Source organism: Ovis aries, chromosome X (genome assembly GCF_016772045.2).
Source record: "Ovis aries strain OAR_USU_Benz2616 breed Rambouillet chromosome X, ARS-UI_Ramb_v3.0, whole genome shotgun sequence".
Classification (NCBI taxonomy): Eukaryota; Metazoa; Chordata; class Mammalia; order Artiodactyla; family Bovidae; genus Ovis; species Ovis aries.
In genome coordinates, this window is record NC_056080.1 from 124,090,688 (window position 1) to 124,100,845 (window position 10,158).

At 44.6% G+C, this 10,158-nt stretch overlaps 1 protein-coding gene across 3 annotated transcripts in view; it reads right to left on the minus strand.

Moving 5' to 3' along the window:
• Window positions 1-9,845, minus strand: part of PAK3 (p21 (RAC1) activated kinase 3) — a 306,671-nt gene extending 296,826 nt beyond the window's left edge. For all 3 annotated transcript variants that reach the window (XM_060408440.1, XM_042242240.2, XM_060408438.1), the window contains exon 1: window positions 9,606-9,845. The gene's annotated coding sequence lies outside the window, so the exon portion shown is untranslated. The remainder of the gene's footprint in view (window positions 1-9,605) is intronic.
• Between the last annotated feature and the right edge of the window lie 313 nt (window positions 9,846-10,158).

Sequence of the window (10,158 nt, forward strand, 5' to 3'; positions counted from 1 at the left end):
AGACATTGAAGCACTTGTTCAAGGTCACACAGCTAATTAGAACAAAACCAGAACTGGGATTCAGGTCTCTGCCTCCCAATTTCCTGTAAGCTCCACTAACTGACTGACTGCTTCTTAATAAGATTGTCCTTTCAAGTTTAAGTATGGGAACAATAGATATCCCCTCCTGATTCTAATGAGTTAAACAGCAATGCTACCTTTGGGGAATAATCCTTAGAAAACAAAACATGACAATCCCCAGTTCTATGAAAAGCATCAAGCAGAGTTTTAAAAAGAAAGGAAAATATAGCCCTTTCCCTTATGACCACCCATAAGGAGAAATTCATTACATGATTTATGTGTAGAGACCATATTTGTGGCCATAATGTTTCAGTTATAAATTATTCAGCATTGGAGAGTTCCCTGGTGGTCCAGTGGTTAGGCCTAGGTGCTTTCACTGCTGTGGCCCTCAGTTCAATCCCTAGTCAGGGAACTGAGATTGTGTAAGCCATGTAGCACAGCCAAAATAAATAAATAAACAGACAAATAATTCAGCATCAAAGAAGGGACACCCTAGCTTTAAGAGGAGCGTGTGTATGTGAGTGTGAGTGTGTGTGTTCAGTCATGTCCAACTCTTTTGTGACCCCATGGACTGTAGTCGGCCAGGCTCCTCTGTCCATGGGATTTTGCAGGCAAGAATAATGGAGTGGATTGCCATTTCCTACTCCAGGGGATCTTCCTGACTCAGGGATTGAACCTGCATCTCTTGTGTCTCCTACATTGGCTGGCGGGTTCTTTACCAGTTGAGCCACCAGGGAAGCTCCAGTACATTCATTAACTTAGCAGCCAAAGCCATTTTTTTTTAAAGCAGCAAAGGGCAATAATTCTGGCCATCAGATCCAAGCCTTTAAAAGAAAAACCCCACATATATTAGATAGGATCTAAAGTCATTTTCCAAATACCAAGATTTTGAAGGAAATGGGAAACCACAAATAATAACTGGCTATAGTTCAAATGCTGACTTCCCTGGTGGCTCAGAAGGTAAAAGCGTCTGCCTACAATGCAGGAGACCAGGGTTCGATCCCTGGGTCAGGAAGATCCCTTGGAGGAGGGCATGGCAACCCACTCCAGTATTCTTGCCTGGAGAATCCCATGGACAGAGGAGCCTGGTGGGTTACAGTCCATGGGGTTGCAGAGTTGGACACGACTGAATCAACTTACTTGGCACACACATATCCATCCCTAGAGGAGAAAAGTGGCCAGATTTTTAACTAGCATGTGTTGGAGTTATGTCAGGAGACTTTTCCAGCACATCCAACTCTCAGAGCATTTCTCCTTTCCAGATGTGTCTTCTCCATCTGTAAAATGGGTACCAACTATCGCTGCTCTTTCATACCCCACAGCATGCTCAATCACCCCCAAAGGATTTAAAGGTTGCTACTGCTGCTCTCACTCTTCAGACGAAAGACAGTTCTTAAGCCACAGAAATGACTGCTCTGATATCCACCTTCTCCTAATCCTACGTGTGGCCTAAAGCGAACACCAAAATTCCTTGACCATACCTGGATGTTGGCAGCAAAGAGATGCAAGAAGATGAAGCAAGCCAGGCAGAGTGACAAGAAAAGCTACACCTGTACCTGTTTGTCACTATTCCCTTTGCAGAGGGTGACATCACTGTTTATTTCTATTAGAATAACTCCTCATGGGAGGGCCTCAAACTTGTCCTCTTTGCAGGAAGGCAAGTCGGAGAGAAGCCGACTCCTACTCAGACCTCAGCCTCTGGAAAATTCTGGAACCAATCTAGCTGACCTCTGAGTTCAGTGACGATGCAGCAGTAGCTTTGTTCCAAGTGTCTTACAACATACATCTCTAAAGTTCATTTGTCATTGTCTGCGGCTGCAGCGGCCACCAGCAGAAATGACCCTAAATAGCCATTCACTTCACAGTGAATTTAGAGGGACTTGATGTTGGAAAATGCTTTTGACACAGTTCTAGTTGGAGATGAATTAAAAAACATGTTTGCTTAAATAATTGAAGGTGAAATGTGTATTAGATGTGTTTCACGTGCAGTTAGGGTTTTCTGCCCCAGCCATTGTGATGCCAAACACGAGTTCCTGCCTAGCACTTGATTTAAGGTGCCAAATCTGAATTAGCAGAAGATCTCAAGAGGAGGAATAAAGTATACTTTGATATACTGCAGTTGGAGTGCAAATTGGTTTAAAACAATCACTTTAGAAGGCACTTTAGCTATATATATATATATATATATATATATATATATATATATATATATATAAAACTGAACAAACCCAATCCCAGGAATTTATCTTAAGGAAATAGTGAGCCAAACGCATATAATAGAGTCCACAGACATTCGTGGTGGCATTGTTGAAGTGCTCATAAAGGAACAGAGTGGTGGTGATTATTTTTTGAAATCGTAAACATTTCTGTGCAATGAAAATCAAAGTCAAAAGATAAATAATAGACTGTAGTTACTGTATTTGCAATATAGATCACAGTTAAATTATTGCTACTCAAAATACATAGAGAGATTCTGGTTATCACAATGAGCAAGAACAACCCAGTAGAAAAATAGCAAAGGATATGAAATGGCAACGCAGAAGAAGAAATGCAGATGTGCCAGACACATACTTCAGCCTCACTAGCACTCAAAAAAAAAAAATACCCAAAGGAAAAGGAGACTTTTTCAGCAATCACATTGTCAAAGATTGAAAGGATCCACCAACCTAACTGAAATGGGTGAGGAATAGCATGGAGAAATGGCCATTTTGGGGGGAGAAGGTAAGTCACCATCGACTTCCTGGAGGGCAAATGAGCAGGCTCTCTAAAAAAGAAAAGAGAGATGTGAAAACTAAACTCTTTGAACCAATAAGGTCACTACTGTGAATCTGCATGTGTGTTCAGACGTTGAGTCAAGTCCCACTTTTTTGTGATCCAACAGACTGTATCCCGCTGGGCTCCTCTGTTAATGGAACTTTCCAGGCAAGAATACTGGAATGGGTTGCCATTTCCTCCTTTGGTGGAATCTTCCCAACCCAGGGATTGAACCTGTGTCTCCTAAGTCTCCTGCATTGGTGGGCAGATTCTTTATCACTGAGCCACCTGGAAAGTCCACTGTGAATTTACACTGCAAAAATGCTGGCCACAGTATGGAGAGACACGTGCAGAAGGAAGTAGGCTGAACCAATATTTAATAATTTGTAAAATTTGAAACAATGTAAAAATTCACCAATAAAGCTTGGATTTAAAAAATTAGGTCACAACTGGATGACAGAATACTATGCAACTGTTAAAAAGAATGAACTAGCTAGATGTATACTGGCAGGCAAAGACCTCCAGACACCGTGTCCAGTGAAGTGCACACTATAGAGCAGTATATGGTGTCTCAGTCACATCTTCTTTTTTTTAAATATATATATATTTTTTTCTTTTAGTTTTTTATTTTTTTGATTTTAAAATCTTTAATTCTTACATGCGTTCCCAAACATGAACCCCCCTCCCACCTCCCTCCCCATAACATCTCTGTGGGTCATCCCCATGCACCAGCCCCAAGCATGCTGTATCCTGTGTCAGACATATTTAGGCACATGAATACATATATGAATATTCATAGAAACACACACATAACTATACATACCAAACTGTGAACATAGTGGGTAATCAGTGGTGGAGAGGCCAGGAACATTCTACTTCATATTCCTATTTTTACAAGCCATAAGCATGTATTATTTTGATCATAAAAATGCTTTTTTAAAACAAGAAGTGAGGCAAGCTGTACCACTCCCCCACAATGTCCAGCTCCCACTCCAAACCTCTAAAAATGTCGCCTTCAAGGACATGGTGTTCCAGGATCTAAGACAATTTCTAATTCCCAAAGACATGAGCGTTTGCTGTTTAGAAGTTGAACTAGGACGAGAAAGTCTGGAAAGAGGTAGAAGGGTTGTGGCATTTTTTTCAGAAGAGCTTGTTTCATGTAGTGGTGACATTATGGACACCTTTTCTAGAACAATCTCCCTCTCCCATCCTTCCAAGTCTCCCACCTTTCTTTCTGCCATGCCTCGTTTTCTCCTTATCTCTTTCATAATGTTGGGAGAAAGGGAAATGGCTAGCTCACTTCAGTTCCTTTTTTGTTTTTCCTTCAACTCCAGGATTAAATCCCATTCTTTCATCCTAAAGAAATTTCACTCTAACCTCTACACCACCCCAGTCTATTTGGCACAAGGCTCATCCCAGTACTTCCAATTTCCTCTTAGATAAGACTGACAATTCCAGCTCTGGGAGTCTTCAGAATGTAGCGAGCATCTACAAGTGATCCTAGGCTGTGTACCAACACCAACAGCCAGCAGACCAGGAGCTACAAACCTGGATGACCCTGACATTACATGCCTGTGGTAGCGGATGTGGGCCCTTCTCTGGGGAGTGCATCAGTAGTTTTCATCAGACTTTCAAGGAGGTCCTTGGTCCATGCAATGTTAATAATGACCAAGGTAGAGGGACTGGGATGATTTAATCACCCACTGGGTATCTTGGCAGGACACCCAGACCTTACGTTTCCAGATAGCTGCATGGCTTGGTGAATCAGACAACCATACGCTCAAAAGGAATGGAGATCCGGAGATACAAGGAAGCAGGCCTTTGAGGCCTCCCAGAGAAACCTGTTCCTCTGCTACAGCCCACACAACTCAGCCTTGGACACGACCTCCAAGTCCCACTGAATGAGCCAATCCACACTCCCCTGAAATATACAAGACTATAGCCAGGCAGGCTCCTTTGTACATGGAATTCTCCAGGCAAGAATACTGGAGTGGGTAGCCAGTATCTTCTCCAGGGGATCTTCCCAACCCAGTTATCGAACCCAGGTTTGCTGCATTGCAAGCAGATTCTTTACTGTCTAGTCACCAAGGAGGTGCCACACAAGGACACAGCTGGGTATAAAGCTGTGTAAAGAGCATAAGGAGGCAGCAGATCTGAATTTTAGCTTTTACGAGGACTTCCGTTCTGACATATGGTAGCTGTGTGACCTTAGGTGGCTTACTGCACTTCTCTGGACCTCATTTGCCTCATCCAAAGAGAACGTTTGAATCAGATGATCTTCACGAGACACTTGCAGCTCTACTGTGCTATGACTCTCCCCTCCTGGATAGGCATTTCCACTAAGCTCTCCAGGACAGAGAATGACTTCACTCTCACTTTCCAGCATCACATCTTAAAGTCACACAGTTTCCTCTTGTGGTTAAACCTAAATCACTCCTACTGCGATGGAAGCTTGCCGCTTGCATGTGGGAAAATGCTGGTCCGTGTGCAGAGCACCATAGACTGCTAACTCTAATGCTCTCACCTCAGTCTCTACCTCAAACCCAGTCTGCAATGATTATTTAGTGATTAATCCTCAAGAACTCTATCCTTTCAAGGAAGCTTGTAAGGAAAGGGAGGAATTAACAAAGAGTCAAGGGAATCAGGAAGGGTCAATGGTCATGAGAGTGGGTTTTTTTTTTTTTTTTTTGCTTTAAATTTCCTTAAAGATGGCCATGACTTCCTACTGGCAAAAGGGACCCTGGATACTGGTCAAGAAACCTCTCCTGCAAATAGGACTCTGGTCCAGATGGGGCACTGGGGTCACTGGAGAGGAGCCCGTAGCAGTCAGCTTCCAAGATGGTCCTTTAGAACTGCTTCTGCAAGAGGATGAGTCTGAAGGATAAAAGCAATTTTCCAACTACATTTAATTCCCACCTCCAGGGCTATCTGGTCAGCAGGGTGTGTTCAGATTGATGGGATTTCCTTGAGGCTGCACTGATGATACCTCTGGACCAGGAAATTATAGGCCATGCTAAAAGTGTCAGGATGTGAAAGGAAGTAACCCCAGAGAACTGAGTCACCCAAGGTTGGATGAGGATATAGGTTTTCTGCAGTCAAAGCAGAGCAGAGAACTGAGACAGACTGCCCAATAAGGCAGCAGAAAAACAGGACTAGGGCCCGAACTATCGAGATAATTGCCTTAATTCTTCACTTCCCTTTTATAATAACCTTGAGTTTATATAGAGCCTTTCTTCTAAGGAGCTCAAAATACTTTGCAGAGATATTATCTTAGTTGTCATCACACCATCACAGTCAGTGAGAGCAATGATCATTATCAACTTCATTTTACACATGGGGGAAGGAAAGCCTAGAGGGCTGAAGCAAGTCATCCAAGTTTACTCAGCAAGACAATGACAGCCTCCAAACTCAGTGCAAAAATGCTCTTGCCTGGCATTGCCCAAAGAATGTTCTTCCCCACACCAGCTCAGCCAAATGCTTGCTGGAACACCAGGTTCTGTGGGCAAAGATATATACACTGGCCTAGTGACGGCTTTTAGAAGCCCTGCAATAAACAATACTGTTTCTGTTTAAGCAAGTCTTTCTCAAATTTAACCACAGAACTCAGTGGGTGTGTGTGTGTGTGGGGGTGGGTGAGTGGGTGTGTGTGTGGGGGGGTGTGAGTGTGTGTGTAACACCTACTACCATCCTATGGAACTAGTCTTTTTGGAACCCGCATTAGGAAGCATTGTCCTAGCCATTAGACTAATCTGAGTATCACCACAGTAACAGATCAATTCCATTCTAGCCCAAGCTGTAGAGGATGTTTCTTAGAGATAACGCCCCATACCTTATGATACTGACAGCCAGTGACCAAAGGACCTTGATGCACCCAAAGGACCTCAGGGCATCATTTCCTCTGCAGCAGGGCACTGGCCGGTTGAGAGGAAGCCGATCCAAGCTTGCCTACTTCTGCTGGCACACCTTTCAAATAGAAGCCAGAGCTATTTGGGGTCTTCATTGAAGGGAGTAAATGCCTGGGATGCTGGTCCAAACGTTCAGGGTCCACACTCTTAACTAGCAGAAGTCTGTGCTCACCAGGCACTTACAGTAGAAATCATCCATCTCTCAGGTTCATTCCTAGTGCCATTCATCAGTCCATGCAATCAGTGCCCACACAACAGAACAGAAGACTCAGAATCTGCCCCTGCTGTGGCTTCATTGCATGAGTATTAGAGTGGTCATCATATATCCATTTCAGAGCTAACATACGGCACAGAAATACTGTGCTATTATTAATTACCAGTGACACTACTAAGAGTACCTAAAATGTAAAACTCCCTGAAGACTCTGTCCTGATTAATTTGTATTTTATATACAATTCGGGGCTTCCCAGGTGGCGCTAGTGGTAAAGAATCCACTTGCCAATACAGGAGACATAAGAGACACGGGTTTGACATGGTTGACATGGGTCAGAAAGATCCCCTGGAGGAGGGCATGGTAACTCACTCTAATATTGTTGGCTGGAGAATCCCATGGACAGAGGAGCCTGGTGGGCTATGGTCCATAGGATCTCAAAGAATCAGACACAACTGAAGTGACTTAGCATGCACGCATATACAATTCAAATAACAGAAGATCACAAAGGATTTCATATTTATTCCTGCCATTTTCACATTTTCTTTTAGTGTTTATTAAACATCCACACCATGAGGGAAAAGGCTTCCACTGAAATTGGTAAATTTGTATGCAAAAAGTAAATGTAATACAAATATACCTTTCTGTATCCATCTGTTGTTTATGGGAACATTTCTGTATAAATCGATTTTTGGTAAAAATATTCACTGTAAAGGTCACAGGGGCACTGTTATTTAAGATGATCTGATTATGAATCCTTTTGTAAAACAACAAATTCTGCAATGTGAATACTGTCCCCATCTAGTTGGTTTGCCTTGTTAATCCATAATTACACATATCAGATTTGCTTAAAGCAAAACACACTAATATTAATAAATGAGCTAGACATTTCTTAAGACAGGGATGTATTCTGATCTGTATCAGTCTGCAATGCTGGCTCCTTTTAAATCCACTATTAATCACCATCCCAGTCCAAGGAGATTCATCCTAACTTTGTTGAGAATGTAACAGTGACCCGTCCAAGGATTCCTCTGTCTTTATATTTGCTGTCACTTCAATTTAACCACCTGGTGAATTTATTCTTCAAGACTCATTCAAATGTCACTTCCCCCATGAAACCTTTCTTGATCTTCTCCCCACTCCTCCAGGCAGGCTTCCCTCTTCCATGGTCTTACAGTACCCTGCCCAGGCCTTGTCAAACTCTATGGTAATTATCTGTTTACACTTTCTCTCTTGCCTACCAGACTGTGCACTCCCTGAGAGCTGAGGTGATGTTTCATTCATTTATTCATTTCTATACTTCCAATACCTAACACCTCTGGTGCATAGCAGGTGTTTAATAAATGTTGGTTGTTTGACTAAATGATCACTGTTCTTAATTGTACATTTTTTGACCCTGAAAAACAACACTTTATTAAAATCATAAATTAAAATGTCAAGAGAAGGCTTACTAGTTTTGTTCATTTTTACTGATCTCTTCTTTCTTTGGTAAAAAAAAAAAAATTGCCATGCCAATTCACACCTTATGGATCAACCAACAAAAAACCCTCTAAACCAAATCCACAACTAATACATAATGCTTTTAGCATGTCCGTTTTCTCCAAACATAATACAGCTACCTCCTAACCCACCGCTAACATCACTGCAATAAAGACATGAGGATTCACTAATTAAAGGGGTGGGATGAGGAAGAGGGGTGGGGGGAGTTACTGCAGGGATCACTGTAAGAGCTTTGTATCCTCATTGGCTGAGAAGAGAAGCCTGCTAAGAAAGTTGGGCATCTTTGGGGGAACAATAATGATGTCCAGTGGGACTTGGCCAACCTGGCTAGAGATTCCACATCCAGAATGTCCTAAGCAACAGCCCCAGCTGGGGGATTTCCATGACTTTGAAACCATCATTACCCTTCTGATGTGGGCAGAACAGGTTGGACCTGATCTGCCTGTGTGTTGCTGCAATCTGGCTTGGCATGGGATGATACCCAAGGACATGTAATGCCAAGAGTAGCCTAGCCCCATGGTGCAGACACACACACACACACACACACACACACACACACACACACACACACACACACACACCACTCCAATTCACACTCAAAAACCCCACACAAAACCTGCACTATCTTCCTCCCAAATTTGCTTTCCTGTGTGCCAGTCACACACAGGGAGTGCCCCTCACATTCCCTCACTTCTCCAGACTGCCCCATCCACACCCCACTCTACTGGCACACTGTAGCCTAGCGTGGAACTGGAAGCTGGTGGGGACTGGTTTTGCTGTAGGCAACAAAGCCTCATGCACCCAGGCGTCCTGCTGGATCCACTCCATCCATCTCTCCCCGCCCCCACCCATGAGAACCCCCAACAAGAGAAAGCTCAGCTCTGGGAAGTGGATGTGGGGATTGGGGGCCCAAAGAAAGAGAGCTTTAGAGGTGGGCAGGGTCACGAATCCAGGCAGCTACCGAGCTCTCTCTCCATGAAGCGACAGCGACGGCGAACTGGCAAAGGGACCGGGACTGCCCTCCCACCGCATCGCATCCCATCTATTCATAGTAAAAGGCCAAAACCTGAGAAATAATCTACACTCCCATCTGCCCCGTGCCCCTCACCCGCCCCAACGGCTCTTGGAGCCACTGGCGCTCCAACAGCCTGCAACAAAGCGCCCCCGACACAGACCTGTTCCAGCCTCTTCGTGGCCCGAGCGGAGGGCAGCCGTTGCAGAGGGTTCTGCCTTTGGCTCCGGGCAGCAGGCGCCGGGGATGGGAGGAGGAGCAAGTACTAGGAGAGGAATGAGGACAAGAGGGGATGGGAGTCACAGCAGCCCCGGCGGTGGCCGTAGAAGGAGGAAGAGGAGGGGGTGGACGAGGAGGAGGAGGAGGAGGCGGCGGCTTCTGTGGCAGCTGCGGAGGATGCTCTGGCGAGGGGCAGGGCTGGGCGCGCGGGGCGTGGGCTCACGTGCGCCCCATGGCCTGGGGATGCGCGCGCGCCTGGGTGTGTAAGAGCATCTGGGTGTATTTTGACTGCGATTATTCCAATTCCGACCTAGTCTGGAATTTATGGTTCCTGCAGCCAGGCGGAACTGAAGCCCTTTCAGTCTCCCAAACCAGATTATGCTGGTCTGGAGATCGGGCTTGGAGGTGAAATGAGCGAGATGGGGGAGAAGACGCTCAGCACTAGGGTGCCAGGCCTGCCATTAATGAACAGGTCGTTACCTTCAGTCTTCTTTCTG